The sequence below is a fragment of the Phocoena phocoena genome, chromosome 13 (assembly GCF_963924675.1).
Source record: "Phocoena phocoena chromosome 13, mPhoPho1.1, whole genome shotgun sequence".
NCBI lineage: Eukaryota > Metazoa > Chordata > Mammalia > Artiodactyla > Phocoenidae > Phocoena > Phocoena phocoena.
The window spans coordinates 31,173,842-31,188,309 of record NC_089231.1 but is presented as its reverse complement, the minus strand read 5'-3'; positions in this window follow the sequence as shown (position 1 = coordinate 31,188,309).

Sequence of the window (14,468 nt, the reverse complement as noted above, 5' to 3'; positions counted from 1 at the left end):
CACACTCAGCATACACCCCTGTGGTTTCTAACAAGTCCAAAGAGACACACGTTACCCTGTTTTTCCTTCCCTGACTCAACTTCTCGAAGTAGGGTGTTCTGCATCATGCGAACTGCCTCAACCAAGGAACGCCGAAAGCTTCTCCTCTAGGACTGAGGACATTTAAAAGCCTGCAGTGCCACAGGACGTACAGGACTTAAACTGCAGTAAGAAGGCAAGCCGACTTCCTCTAGGAGGCACGGTGACTTCAGGCAGGACGTGTTAGATGGAATGCGAAGACGAGGGTTACGCTGAGTGCAGCTCAAACTAGGGCTACACGTAAGATTTCTCCACCGTGTGGGACGTACCAGAACGGTGTTCGTGAACGTGTGCGAGGGCTGAGGAAATTAAGCTGCTCCAAAAGAGAGGGCAGTGCCTTTCCCTACACCCGGCATGCACAGAGGGGCTCTAACGGGCTGCGGGTCTGGACGTTGCTTAGCTGAACCTTGTGCGCCTGGGGGTACTCAAGTGTTCCGGCCGGGAACAGGGTGCCCAGGCTAGCCTCCTAGGTGTCCAGAAAACTGTGCTGCCGTTCTAGGAACGCAGAGCAGAGGACACCGCCTCATGGAAACTGCTGCACGCCTCTGCTTCTGCACGGCACCTCAGGGCCTTACTTCCAGGCATGTGTTCACGCTGGGTGTGCCTGGAGCGACATAGCATGGTAAGATGCTGACTTTCTCCTCGAGCAAGTGACTTCAGGTACGAAGGCCTCGAAGTATTCCAAGCACACTGTTCTCTCATGGCAGCTCACACAAGGGCTATTGCAAAACTTTCCTGGGCACTTCGAACTCACCAGCAATGTTGTCCTGAGGCCGTTCGAGGACTGGAAATGTAGCTCTCCTCAAGGAACCTTCAGTGTGTTGCCCATTACTCGGCCCGCACAGGGTGACTCCAAAGCATCCGCCAATGGGCCACAAAGCTGCTCAGCCAGCCCACAGGGGTCTGGAGGTACTCAGTGAACTTGGAGGGGAAATGTTGAATACCCGAGAGGCCCAGGTGTCCTCAGACGTGTACTTCCTATAAAATAAAGCATCTAAGCGACTACGAACTCATGGACACAGCTGAACACCTCCCTTTCTGCAGGCCGACTATGGCCATAACCAGGAGGCAAGTTTTCACGTTGAGATTCCCTTTAGCTCTAGAGCTTGTCAGGCTGACCACCACCTCGGCCATGCAAGCCCCTGGTTTAGACAGAGCGAACTCATTTTCTCCCCAGAAGCATTCTTACAGGGTTTACAGTCCTGTCAAGAGCAGGGAATGGCTGGCAGCTTCAACGCAGCGAGAACGCTGCCTTCAAAATGGGAAATCAAGGCTAGTTCCAGCAGGCCTCCTTTTCCATGGGCACACTCAGCATACACCCCTGTGGTTTCTAACAAGTCCAAAGAGACACAGGTTACCCTGTGTTTCCTTCCCTGACTCAACTTTTCGAAGTAGGGTGTTCTGCATCATGCGAACTGCCTCAACCAAGGAACGCCGAAAGCTGCTCCTCTGGGACTGAGGACATTTAAAAGCCTGCAGTGCCACAGGACGTACAGGACTTAAACTGCAGTAAGAAGGCAAGCCGACTTCCTCTAGGAGGCACGGTGACTTCAGGCAGGACGTGTTAGATGGAATGCGAAGACGAGGGTTACGCTGAGTGCAGCTCAAACTAGGGCTACACGTAAGATTTCTCCACCGTGTGGGACGTACCAGAACGCTGTTCGTGAACGTGTGCGAGGGCTGAGGAAATTAAGCTGCTCCAAAAGAGAGGGCAGTGCCTTTCCCTACACCCGGCATGCACAGAGGGGCTCTAACGGGCTACGGGTCTGGACGTTGCTTAGCTGAACCTTGTGCGCCTGGGGGTACTCAAGTGTTCCTGCCGGGAACAGGGTGCCCAGGCTAGCCTCCTAGGTGTCCAGAAAACTGTGCTGCCGTTCTAGGAACGCAGAGCAGAGGACACCGCCTCATGGAAACTGCTGCACGCCTCTGCTTCTGCACGGCACCTCAGGGCCTTACTTCCAGGCATGTGTTCACGCTGGGTGTGCCTGGAGCGACATAGCATGGTAAGATGCTGACTTTCTCCTCGAGCAAGTGACTTCAGGTACGAAGGCCTCGAAGTATTCCAAGCACACTGTTCTCTCATGGCAGCTCACACAAGGGCTATTGCAAAACTTTCCTGGGCACTTCGAACTCACCAGCAATGTTGTCCTGAGGCCGTTCGAGGACTGGAAATGTAGCTCTCCTCAAGGAACCTTCAGTGTGTTGCCCATTACTCGGCCCGCACAGGGTGACTCCAAAGCATCCGCCAATGGGCCACAAAGCTGCTCAGCCAGCCCACAGGGGACTGGAGGTACTCAGTGAACTTGGAGGGGAAATGTTGAATACCCGAGAGGCCCAGGTGTCCTCAGACGTGTACTTCCTATAAAATAAAGCATCTAAGCGACTACGAACTCATGGACACAGCTGCACACCTCCCTTTCTGCAGGCCGACTATGGCCATAACCAGGAGGCAAGTTTTCACGTTGAGATTCCCTTTAGCTCTAGAGCTTGTCAGGCTGACCACCACCTCGGCCATGCAAGCCCCTGGTTTAGACAGAGCGAACTCATTTTCTCCCCAGAAGCATTCTTACAGGGTTTACAGTCCTGTCAAGAGCAGGGAATGGCTGGCAGCTTCAACGCAGCGAGAACGCTGCCTTCAAAATGGGAAATCAAGGCTAGTTCCAGCAGGCCTCCTTTTCCATGGGCACACTCAGCATACACCCCTGTGGTTTCTAACAAGTCCAAAGAGACACAGGTTACCCTGTGTTTCCTTCCCTGACTCAACTTCTCGAAGTAGGGTGTTCTGCATCATGCGAACTGCCTCAACCAAGGAACGCCGAAAGCTGCTCCTCTGGGACTGAGGACATTTAAAAGCCTGCAGTGCCACAGGACGTACAGGACTTAAACTGCAGTAAGAAGGCAAGCCGACTTCCTCTAGGAGGCACGGTGACTTCAGGCAGGACGTGTTAGATGGAATGCGAAGACGAGGGTTACGCTGAGTGCAGCTCAAACTAGGGCTACACGTAAGATTTCTCCACCGTGTGGGACGTACCAGAACGGTGTTCGTGAACGTGTGCGAGGGCTGAGGAAATTAAGCTGCTCCAAAAGAGAGGGCAGTGCCTTTCCCTACACCCGGCATGCACAGAGGGGCTCTAACGGGCTGCGGGTCTGGACGTTGCTTAGCTGAACCTTGTGCGCCTGGGGGTACTCAAGTGTTCCGGCCGGGAACAGGGTGCCCAGGCTAGCCTTCTAGGTGTCCAGAAACTGTGCTGCCGTTCTAGGAACGCAGAGCAGAGGACACCGCCTCATGGAAACTGCTGCACGCCTCTGCTTCTGCACGGCACCTCAGGGCCTTACTTCCAGGCATGTGTTCACGCTGGGTGTGCCTGGAGCGACATAGCATGGTAAGATGCTGACTTTCTTCTCGAGCAAGTGACTTCAGGTACGAAGGCCTCGAAGTATTCCAAGCACACTGTTCTCTCATGGCAGTTCACACAAGAGCTATTGCAAAATTTTCCTTGGTACTTCGAACTCACCAGCAATGCAGTCCTGAGGCCGTTCGAGGACTGGAAAGGTAGCTCTCCTCAAGGAACATTCAGTGTGTTGCCCATTACTCGGCCCGCACAGAGTGCCTCCAAAGCATCCGCCAGTGGGCGACAAAGCTGCTCAGCCAGCCCAAAGGGGACTGGAGTTACTCAGTGAACTTGGAGGGGAAATGTTGAATACCCGAGAGGCCCAGGTGTCCTCAGACGTGTACTTCCTATAAAATAAAGCATCTAAGCGACTACGAACTCATGGACACAGCTGCACACCTCCCTTTCTGCAGGCCGACTATGGCCATAACCAGGAGGCAAGTTTTCACGTTGAGATTCCCTTTAGCTCTAGAGCTTGTCAGGCTGACCACCACCTCGGCCATGCAAGCCCCTGGTTTAGACAGAGCGAACTCATTTTCTCCCCAGAAGCATTCTTACAGGGTTTACAGTCCTGTCAAGAGCAGGGAATGGCTGGCAGCTTCAACGCAGCGAGAACGCTGCCTTCAAAATGGGAAATCAAGGCTAGTTCCAGCAGGCCTCCTTTTCCATGGGCACACTCAGCATACACCCCTGTGGTTTCTAACAAGTCCAAAGAGACACAGGTTACCCTGTGTTTCCTTCCCTGACTCAACTTCTCGAAGTCGGGTGTTCTGCATCATGCGAACTGCCTCAACCAAGGAACGCCGAAAGCTGCTCCTCTGGGTCTGAGGACATTTAAAAGCCTGCAGTGCCACAGGACGTACAGGACTTAAACTGCAGTAAGAAGGCAAGCCGACTTCCTCTAGGAGGCACGGTGACTTCAGGCAGGACGTGTTAGATGGAATGCGAAGACGAGCGTTACGCTGAGTGCAGCTCAAACTAGGGCTACACGTAAGATTTCTCCACCGTGTGGGACGTACCAGAACGGTGTTCGTGAACGTGTGCGAGGGCTGAGGAAATTAAGCTGCTCCAAAAGAGAGGGCAGTGCCTTTCCCTACACCCGGCATGCACAGAGGGGCTCTAACGGGCTACGGGTCTGGACGTTGCTTAGCTGAACCTTGTGCGCCTGGGGGTACTCAAGTGTTCCGGCCGGGAACAGGGTGCCCAGGCTAGCCTCCTAGGTGTCCAGAAAACTGTGCTGCCGTTCTAGGAACGCAGAGCAGAGGCCACCGCCTCATGGAAACTGCTGCACGCCTCTGCTTCTGCACGGCAGCTCAGGGCCTTACTTCCAGGCATGTGTTCACGCTGGGTGTGCCCGGAGCGACATAGCATGGTAAGATGCTGACTTTGTCCTCGAGCAAGTGACTTCAGGTACGAAGGCCTCGAAGTATTCCAAGCACACTGTTCTCTCATGGCAGCTCACACAAGGGCTATTGCAAAACATTCCTGGGCACTTCGAACTCACCAGCAATGTTGTCCTGAGGCCGTTCGAGGACTGGAAATGTAGCTCTCCTCAAGGAACCTTCAGTGTGTTGCCCATTACTCGGCCCGCACAGGGTGACCCAAAGCATCCGCCAATGGGCCACAAAGCTGCTCAGCCAGCCCACAGGGGACTGGAGGTACTCAGTGAACTTGGAGGGGAAATGTTGAATACCCGAGAGGCCCAGGTGTCCTCAGACGTGTACTTCCTATAAAATAAAGCATCTAAGCGACTACGAACTCATGGACACAGCTGCACACCTCCCTTTCTGCAGGCCGACTATGGCCATAACCAGGAGGCAAGTTTTCACGTTGAGATTCCCTTTAGCTCTAGAGCTTGTCAGGCTGACCACCACCTCGGCCATGCAAGCCCCTGGTTTAGACAGAGCGAACTCATTTTCTCCCCAGAAGCATTCTTACAGGGTTTACAGTCCTGTCAAGAGCAGGGAATGGCTGGCAGCTTCAACGCAGCGAGAACGCTGCCTTCAAAATGGGAAATCAAGGCTAGTTCCAGCAGGCCTCCTTTTCCATGGGCACACTCAGCATACACCCCTGTGGTTTCTAACAAGTCCAAAGAGACACAGGTTACCCTGTGTTTCCTTCCCTGACTCAACTTTTCGAAGTAGGGTGTTCTGCATCATGCGAACTGCCTCAACCAAGGAACGCCGAAAGCTGCTCCCCTGGGACTGAGGACATTTAAAAGCCTGCAGTGCCACAGGACGTACAGGACTTAAACTGCAGTAAGAAGGCAAGCCGACTTCCTCTAGGAGGCACGGTGACTTCAGGCAGGACGTGTTAGATGGAATGCGAAGACGAGGGTTACGCTGAGTGCAGCTCAAACTAGGGCTACACGTAAGATTTCTCCACCGTGTGGGACGTACCAGAACGCTGTTCGTGAACGTGTGCGAGGGCTGAGGAAATTAAGCTGCTCCAAAAGAGAGGGCAGTGCCTTTCCCTACACCCGGCATGCACAGAGGGGCTCTAACGGGCTACGGGTCTGGACGTTGCTTAGCTGAACCTTGTGCGCCTGGGGGTACTCAAGTGTTCCTGCCGGGAACAGGGTGCCCAGGCTAGCCTCCTAGGTGTCCAGAAAACTGTGCTGCCGTTCTAGGAACGCAGAGCAGAGGACACCGCCTCATGGAAACTGCTGCACGCCTCTGCTTCTGCACGGCACCTCAGGGCCTTACTTCCAGGCATGTGTTCACGCTGGGTGTGCCTGGAGCGACATAGCATGGTAAGATGCTGACTTTCTTCTCGAGCAAGTGACTTCAGGTACGAAGGCCTCGAAGTATTCCAAGCACACTGTTCTCTCATGGCAGTTCACACAAGAGCTATTGCAAAATTTTCCTTGGTACTTCGAACTCACCAGCAATGCAGTCCTGAGGCCGTTCGAGGACTGGAAAGGTAGCTCTCCTCAAGGAACATTCAGTGTGTTGCCGATTACTCGGCCCGCACAGAGTGCCTCCAAAGCATCCGCCAGTGGGCGACAAAGCTGCTCAGCCAGCCCAAAGGGGACTGGAGTTACTCAGTGAACTTGGAGGGGAAATGTTGAATACCCGAGAGGCCCAGGTGTCCTCAGACGTGTACTTCCTATAAAATAAAGCATCTAAGCGACTACGAACTCATGGACACAGCTGCACACCTCCCTTTCTGCAGGCCGACTATGGCCATAACCAGGAGGCAAGTTTTCACGTTGAGATTCCCTTTAGCTCTAGAGCTTGTCAGGCTGACCACCACCTCGGCCATGCAAGCCCCTGGTTTAGACAGAGCGAACTCATTTTCTCCCCAGAAGCATTCTTACAGGGTTTACAGTCCTGTCAAGAGCAGGGAATGGCTGGCAGCTTCAACGCAGCGAGAACGCTGCCTTCAAAATGGGAAATCAAGGCTAGTTCCAGCAGGCCTCCTTTTCCATGGGCACACTCAGCATACACCCCTGTGGTTTCTAACAAGTCCAAAGAGACACAGGTTACCCTGTGTTTCCTTCCCTGACTCAACTTCTCGAAGTCGGGTGTTCTGCATCATGCGAACTGCCTCAACCAAGGAACGCCGAAAGCTGCTCCTCTGGGTCTGAGGACATTTAAAAGCCTGCAGTGCCACAGGACGTACAGGACTTAAACTGCAGTAAGAAGGCAAGCCGACTTCCTCTAGGAGGCACGGTGACTTCAGGCAGGACGTGTTAGATGGAATGCGAAGACGAGGGTTACGCTGAGTGCAGCTCAAACTAGGGCTACACGTAAGATTTCTCCACCGTGTGGGACGTACCAGAACGCTGTTCGTGAACGTGTGCGAGGGCTGAGGAAATTAAGCTGCTCCAAAAGAGAGGGCAGTGCCTTTCCCTACACCCGGCATGCACAGAGGGGCTCTAACGGGCTGCGGGTCTGGACGTTGCTTAGCTGAACCTTGTGCGCCTGGGGGTACTCAAGTGTTCCGGCCGGGAACAGGGTGCCCAGGCTAGCCTCCTAGGTGTCCAGAAAACTGTGCTGCCGTTCTAGGAACGCAGAGCAGAGGACACCGCCTCATGGAAACTGCTGCACGCCTCTGCTTCTGCACGGCACCTCAGGGCCTTACTTCCAGGCATGTGTTCACGCTGGGTGTGCCTGGAGCGACATAGCATGGTAAGATGCTGACTTTCTTCTCGAGCAAGTGACTTCAGGTACGAAGGCCTCGAAGTATTCCAAGCACACTGTTCTCTCATGGCAGTTCACACAAGAGCTATTGCAAAATTTTCCTTGGTACTTCGAACTCACCAGCAATGCAGTCCTGAGGCCGTTCGAGGACTGGAAAGGTAGCTCTCCTCAAGGAACATTCAGTGTGTTGCCCATTACTCGGCCCGCACAGAGTGCCTCCAAAGCATCCGCCAGTGGGCGACAAAGCTGCTCAGCCAGCCCAAAGGGGACTGGAGTTACTCAGTGAACTTGGAGGGGAAATGTTGAATACCCGAGAGGCCCAGGTGTCCTCAGACGTGTACTTCCTATAAAATAAAGCATCTAAGCGACTACGAACTCATGGACACAGCTGCACACCTCCCTTTCTGCAGGCCGACTATGGCCATAACCAGGAGGCAAGTTTTCACGTTGAGATTCCCTTTAGCTCTAGAGCTTGTCAGGCTGACCACCACCTCGGCCATGCAAGCCCCTGGTTTAGACAGAGCGAACTCATTTTCTCCCCAGAAGCATTCTTACAGGGTTTACAGTCCTGTCAAGAGCAGGGAATGGCTGGCAGCTTCAACGCAGCGAGAACGCTGCCTTCAAAATGGGAAATCAAGGCTAGTTCCAGCAGGCCTCCTTTTCCATGGGCACACTCAGCATACACCCCTGTGGTTTCTAACAAGTCCAAAGAGACACAGGTTACCCTGTGTTTCCTTCCCTGACTCAACTTCTCGAAGTCGGGTGTTCTGCATCATGCGAACTGCCTCAACCAAGGAACGCCGAAAGCTGCTCCTCTGGGTCTGAGGACATTTAAAAGCCTGCAGTGCCACAGGACGTACAGGACTTAAACTGCAGTAAGAAGGCAAGCCGACTTCCTCTAGGAGGCACGGTGACTTCAGGCAGGACGTGTTAGATGGAATGCGAAGACGAGCGTTACGCTGAGTGCAGCTCAAACTAGGGCTACACGTAAGATTTCTCCACCGTGTGGGACGTACCAGAACGGTGTTCGTGAACGTGTGCGAGGGCTGAGGAAATTAAGCTGCTCCAAAAGAGAGGGCAGTGCCTTTCCCTACACCCGGCATGCACAGAGGGGCTCTAACGGGCTACGGGTCTGGACGTTGCTTAGCTGAACCTTGTGCGCCTGGGGGTACTCAAGTGTTCCGGCCGGGAACAGGGTGCCCAGGCTAGCCTCCTAGGTGTCCAGAAAACTGTGCTGCCGTTCTAGGAACGCAGAGCAGAGGACACCGCCTCATGGAAACTGCTGCACGCCTCTGCTTCTGCACGGCACCTCAGGGCCTTACTTCCAGGCATGTGTTCACGCTGGGTGTGCCCGGAGCGACATAGCATGGTAAGATGCTGACTTTGTCCTCGAGCAAGTGACTTCAGGTACGAAGGCCTCGAAGTATTCCAAGCACACTGTTCTCTCATGGCAGTTCACACAAGGGCTATTTCAAAATTTTCCTGGGCACTTCGAATTCACCAGCAATGTTGTCCTGAGGCCGTTCGAGGACTGGAAATGTAGCTCTCCTCAAGGAACCTTCAGTGTGTTGCCCATTACTCGGCCCGCACAGGGTGACCCCAAAGCATCCGCCAATGGGCCACAAAGCTGCTCAGCCAGCCCACAGGGGACTGGAGGTACTCAGTGAACTTGGAGGGGAAATGTTGAATACCCGAGAGGCCCAGGTGTCCTCAGACGTGTACTTCCTATAAAATAAAGCATCTAAGCTATTACGAACTCATGGACACAGCTGCACACTTCCCTTTCTGCAGGACGACTATGGGCATAACCAAGAGGCAAGTTTTCACGTTGAGATTCCCTTTAGCTCTAGAGATTGTCAGGCTGACCACCACCTCGGCCATGCAAGCCCCTGGTTTAGACAGAGCGAACTCATTTTCTCCCCAGAAGCATTCTTACAGGGTTTACAGTCCTGTCAAGAGCAGGGAATGGCTGGCAGCTTCAACGCAGCGAGAACGCTGCCTTCAAAATGGGAAATCAAGGCTAGTTCCAGCAGGCCTCCTTTTCCATGGGCACACTCAGCATACACCCCTGTGGTTTCTAACAAGTCCAAAGAGACACACGTTACCCTGTTTTTCCTTCCCTGACTCAACTTCTCGAAGTAGGGTGTTCTGCATCATGCGAACTGCCTCAACCAAGGAACGCCGAAAGCTTCTCCTCTAGGACTGAGGACATTTAAAAGCCTGCAGTGCCACAGGACGTACAGGACTTAAACTGCAGTAAGAAGGCAAGCCGACTTCCTCTAGGAGGCACGGTGACTTCAGGCAGGACGTGTTAGATGGAATGCGAAGACGAGGGTTACGCTGAGTGCAGCTCAAACTAGGGCTACACGTAAGATTTCTCCACCGTGTGGGACGTACCAGAACGGTGTTCGTGAACGTGTGCGAGGGCTGAGGAAATTAAGCTGCTCCAAAAGAGAGGGCAGTGCCTTTCCCTACACCCGGCATGCACAGAGGGGCTCTAACGGGCTGCGGGTCTGGACGTTGCTTAGCTGAACCTTGTGCGCCTGGGGGTACTCAAGTGTTCCGGCCGGGAACAGGGTGCCCAGGCTAGCCTCCTAGGTGTCCAGAAAACTGTGCTGCCGTTCTAGGAACGCAGAGCAGAGGACACCGCCTCATGGAAACTGCTGCACGCCTCTGCTTCTGCACGGCACCTCAGGGCCTTACTTCCAGGCATGTGTTCACGCTGGGTGTGCCTGGAGCGACATAGCATGGTAAGATGCTGACTTTCTCCTCGAGCAAGTGACTTCAGGTACGAAGGCCTCGAAGTATTCCAAGCACACTGTTCTCTCATGGCAGCTCACACAAGGGCTATTGCAAAACTTTCCTGGGCACTTCGAACTCACCAGCAATGTTGTCCTGAGGCCGTTCGAGGACTGGAAATGTAGCTCTCCTCAAGGAACCTTCAGTGTGTTGCCCATTACTCGGCCCGCACAGGGTGACTCCAAAGCATCCGCCAATGGGCCACAAAGCTGCTCAGCCAGCCCACAGGGGACTGGAGGTACTCAGTGAACTTGGAGGGGAAATGTTGAATACCCGAGAGGCCCAGGTGTCCTCAGACGTGTACTTCCTATAAAATAAAGCATCTAAGCGACTACGAACTCATGGACACAGCTGCACACCTCCCTTTCTGCAGGCCGACTATGGCCATAACCAGGAGGCAAGTTTTCACGTTGAGATTCCCTTTAGCTCTAGAGCTTGTCAGGCTGACCACCACCTCGGCCATGCAAGCCCCTGGTTTAGACAGAGCGAACTCATTTTCTCCCCAGAAGCATTCTTACAGGGTTTACAGTCCTGTCAAGAGCAGGGAATGGCTGGCAGCTTCAACGCAGCGAGAACGCTGCCTTCAAAATGGGAAATCAAGGCTAGTTCCAGCAGGCCTCCTTTTCCATGGGCACACTCAGCATACACCCCTGTGGTTTCTAACAAGTCCAAAGAGACACAGGTTACCCTGTGTTTCCTTCCCTGACTCAACTTCTCGAAGTAGGGTGTTCTGCATCATGCGAACTGCCTCAACCAAGGAACGCCGAAAGCTGCTCCTCTGGGACTGAGGACATTTAAAAGCCTGCAGTGCCACAGGACGTACAGGACTTAAACTGCAGTAAGAAGGCAAGCCGACTTCCTCTAGGAGGCACGGTGACTTCAGGCAGGACGTGTTAGATGGAATGCGAAGACGAGGGTTACGCTGAGTGCAGCTCAAACTAGGGCTACACGTAAGATTTCTCCACCGTGTGGGACGTACCAGAACGCTGTTCGTGAACGTGTGCGAGGGCTGAGGAAATTAAGCTGCTCCAAAAGAGAGGGCAGTGCCTTTCCCTACACCCGGCATGCACAGAGGGGCTCTAACGGGCTGCGGGTCTGGACGTTGCTTAGCTGAACCTTGTGCGCCTGGGGGTACTCAAGTGTTCCGGCCGGGAACAGGGTGCCCAGGCTAGCCTCCTAGGTGTCCAGAAAACTGTGCTGCCGTTCTAGGAACGCAGAGCAGAGGACACCGCCTCATGGAAACTGCTGCACGCCTCTGCTTCTGCACGGCACCTCAGGGCCTTACTTCCAGGCATGTGTTCACGCTGGGTGTGCCTGGAGCGACATAGCATGGTAAGATGCTGACTTTCTTCTCGAGCAAGTGACTTCAGGTACGAAGGCCTCGAAGTATTCCAAGCACACTGTTCTCTCATGGCAGCTCACACAAGGGCTATTGCAAAACATTCCTGGGCACTTCGAACTCACCAGCAATGTTGTCCTGAGGCCGTTCGAGGACTGGAAATGTAGCTCTCCTCAAGGAACCTTCAGTGTGTTGCCCATTACTCGGCCCGCACAGGGTGACCCAAAGCATCCGCCAATGGGCCACAAAGCTGCTCAGCCAGCCCACAGGGGACTGGAGGTACTCAGTGAACTTGGAGGGGAAATGTTGAATACCCGAGAGGCCCAGGTGTCCTCAGACGTGTACTTCCTATAAAATAAAGCATCTAAGCGACTACGAACTCATGGACACAGCTGCACACCTCCCTTTCTGCAGGCCGACTATGGCCATAACCAGGAGGCAAGTTTTCACGTTGAGATTCCCTTTAGCTCTAGAGCTTGTCAGGCTGACCACCACCTCGGCCATGCAAGCCCCTGGTTTAGACAGAGCGAACTCATTTTCTCCCCAGAAGCATTCTTACAGGGTTTACAGTCCTGTCAAGAGCAGGGAATGGCTGGCAGCTTCAACGCAGCGAGAACGCTGCCTTCAAAATGGGAAATCAAGGCTAGTTCCAGCAGGCCTCCTTTTCCATGGGCACACTCAGCATACACCCCTGTGGTTTCTAACAAGTCCAAAGAGACACAGGTTACCCTGTGTTTCCTTCCCTGACTCAACTTCTCGAAGTCGGGTGTTCTGCATCATGCGAACTGCCTCAACCAAGGAACGCCGAAAGCTGCTCCTCTGGGTCTGAGGACATTTAAAAGCCTGCAGTGCCACAGGACGTACAGGACTTAAACTGCAGTAAGAAGGCAAGCCGACTTCCTCTAGGAGGCACGGTGACTTCAGGCAGGACGTGTTAGATGGAATGCGAAGACGAGCGTTACGCTGAGTGCAGCTCAAACTAGGGCTACACGTAAGATTTCTCCACCGTGTGGGACGTACCAGAACGGTGTTCGTGAACGTGTGCGAGGGCTGAGGAAATTAAGCTGCTCCAAAAGAGAGGGCAGTGCCTTTCCCTACACCCGGCATGCACAGAGGGGCTCTAACGGGCTACGGGTCTGGACGTTGCTTAGCTGAACCTTGTGCGCCTGGGGGTACTCAAGTGTTCCGGCCGGGAACAGGGTGCCCAGGCTAGCCTCCTAGGTGTCCAGAAAACTGTGCTGCCGTTCTAGGAACGCAGAGCAGAGGACACCGCCTCATGGAAACTGCTGCACGCCTCTGCTTCTGCACGGCACCTCAGGGCCTTACTTCCAGGCATGTGTTCACGCTGGGTGTGCCCGGAGCGACATAGCATGGTAAGATGCTGACTTTGTCCTCGAGCAAGTGACTTCAGGTACGAAGGCCGCGAAGTATTCCAAGCACACTGTTCTCTCATGGCAGTTCACACAAGGGCTATTTCAAAATTTTCCTGGGCACTTCGAATTCACCAGCAATGTTGTCCTGAGGCCGTTCGAGGACTGGAAATGTAGCTCTCCTCAAGGAACCTTCAGTGTGTTGCCCATTACTCGGCCCGCACAGGGTGACCCCAAAGCATCCGCCAATGGGCCACAAAGCTGCTCAGCCAGCCCACAGGGGACTGGAGGTACTCAGTGAACTTGGAGGGGAAATGTTGAATACCCGAGAGGCCCAGGTGTCCTCAGACGTGTACTTCCTATAAAATAAAGCATCTAAGCTATTACGAACTCATGGACACAGCTGCACACTTCCCTTTCTGCAGGACGACTATGGGCATAACCAAGAGGCAAGTTTTCACGTTGAGATTCCCTTTAGCTCTAGAGATTGTCAGGCTGACCACCACCTCGGCCATGCAAGCCCCTGGTTTAGACAGAGCGAACTCATTTTCTCCCCAGAAGCATTCTTACAGGGTTTACAGTCCTGTCAAGAGCAGGGAATGGCTGGCAGCTTCAACGCAGCGAGAACGCTGCCTTCAAAATGGGAAATCAAGGCTAGTTCCAGCAGGCCTCCTTTTCCATGGGCACACTCAGCATACACCCCTGTGGTTTCTAACAAGTCCAAAGAGACACACGTTACCCTGTTTTTCCTTCCCTGACTCAACTTCTCGAAGTAGGGTGTTCTGCATCATGCGAACTGCCTCAACCAAGGAACGCCGAAAGCTTCTCCTCTAGGACTGAGGACATTTAAAAGCCTGCAGTGCCACAGGACGTACAGGACTTAAACTGCAGTAAGAAGGCAAGCCGACTTCCTCTAGGAGGCACGGTGACTTCAGGCAGGACGTGTTAGATGGAATGCGAAGACGAGGGTTACGCTGAGTGCAGCTCAAACTAGGGCTACACGTAAGATTTCTCCACCGTGTGGGACGTACCAGAACGGTGTTCGTGAACGTGTGCGAGGGCTGAGGAAATTAAGCTGCTCCAAAAGAGAGGGCAGTGCCTTTCCCTACACCCGGCATGCACAGAGGGGCTCTAACGGGCTGCGGGTCTGGACGTTGCTTAGCTGAACCTTGTGCGCCTGGGGGTACTCAAGTGTTCCGGCCGGGAACAGGGTGCCCAGGCTAGCCTCCTAGGTGTCCAGAAAACTGTGCTGCCGTTCTAGGAACGCAGAGCAGAGGACACCGCCTCATGGAAACTGCTGCACGCCTCTGCTTCTGCACGGCACCTCAGGGCCTTACTTCCAGGC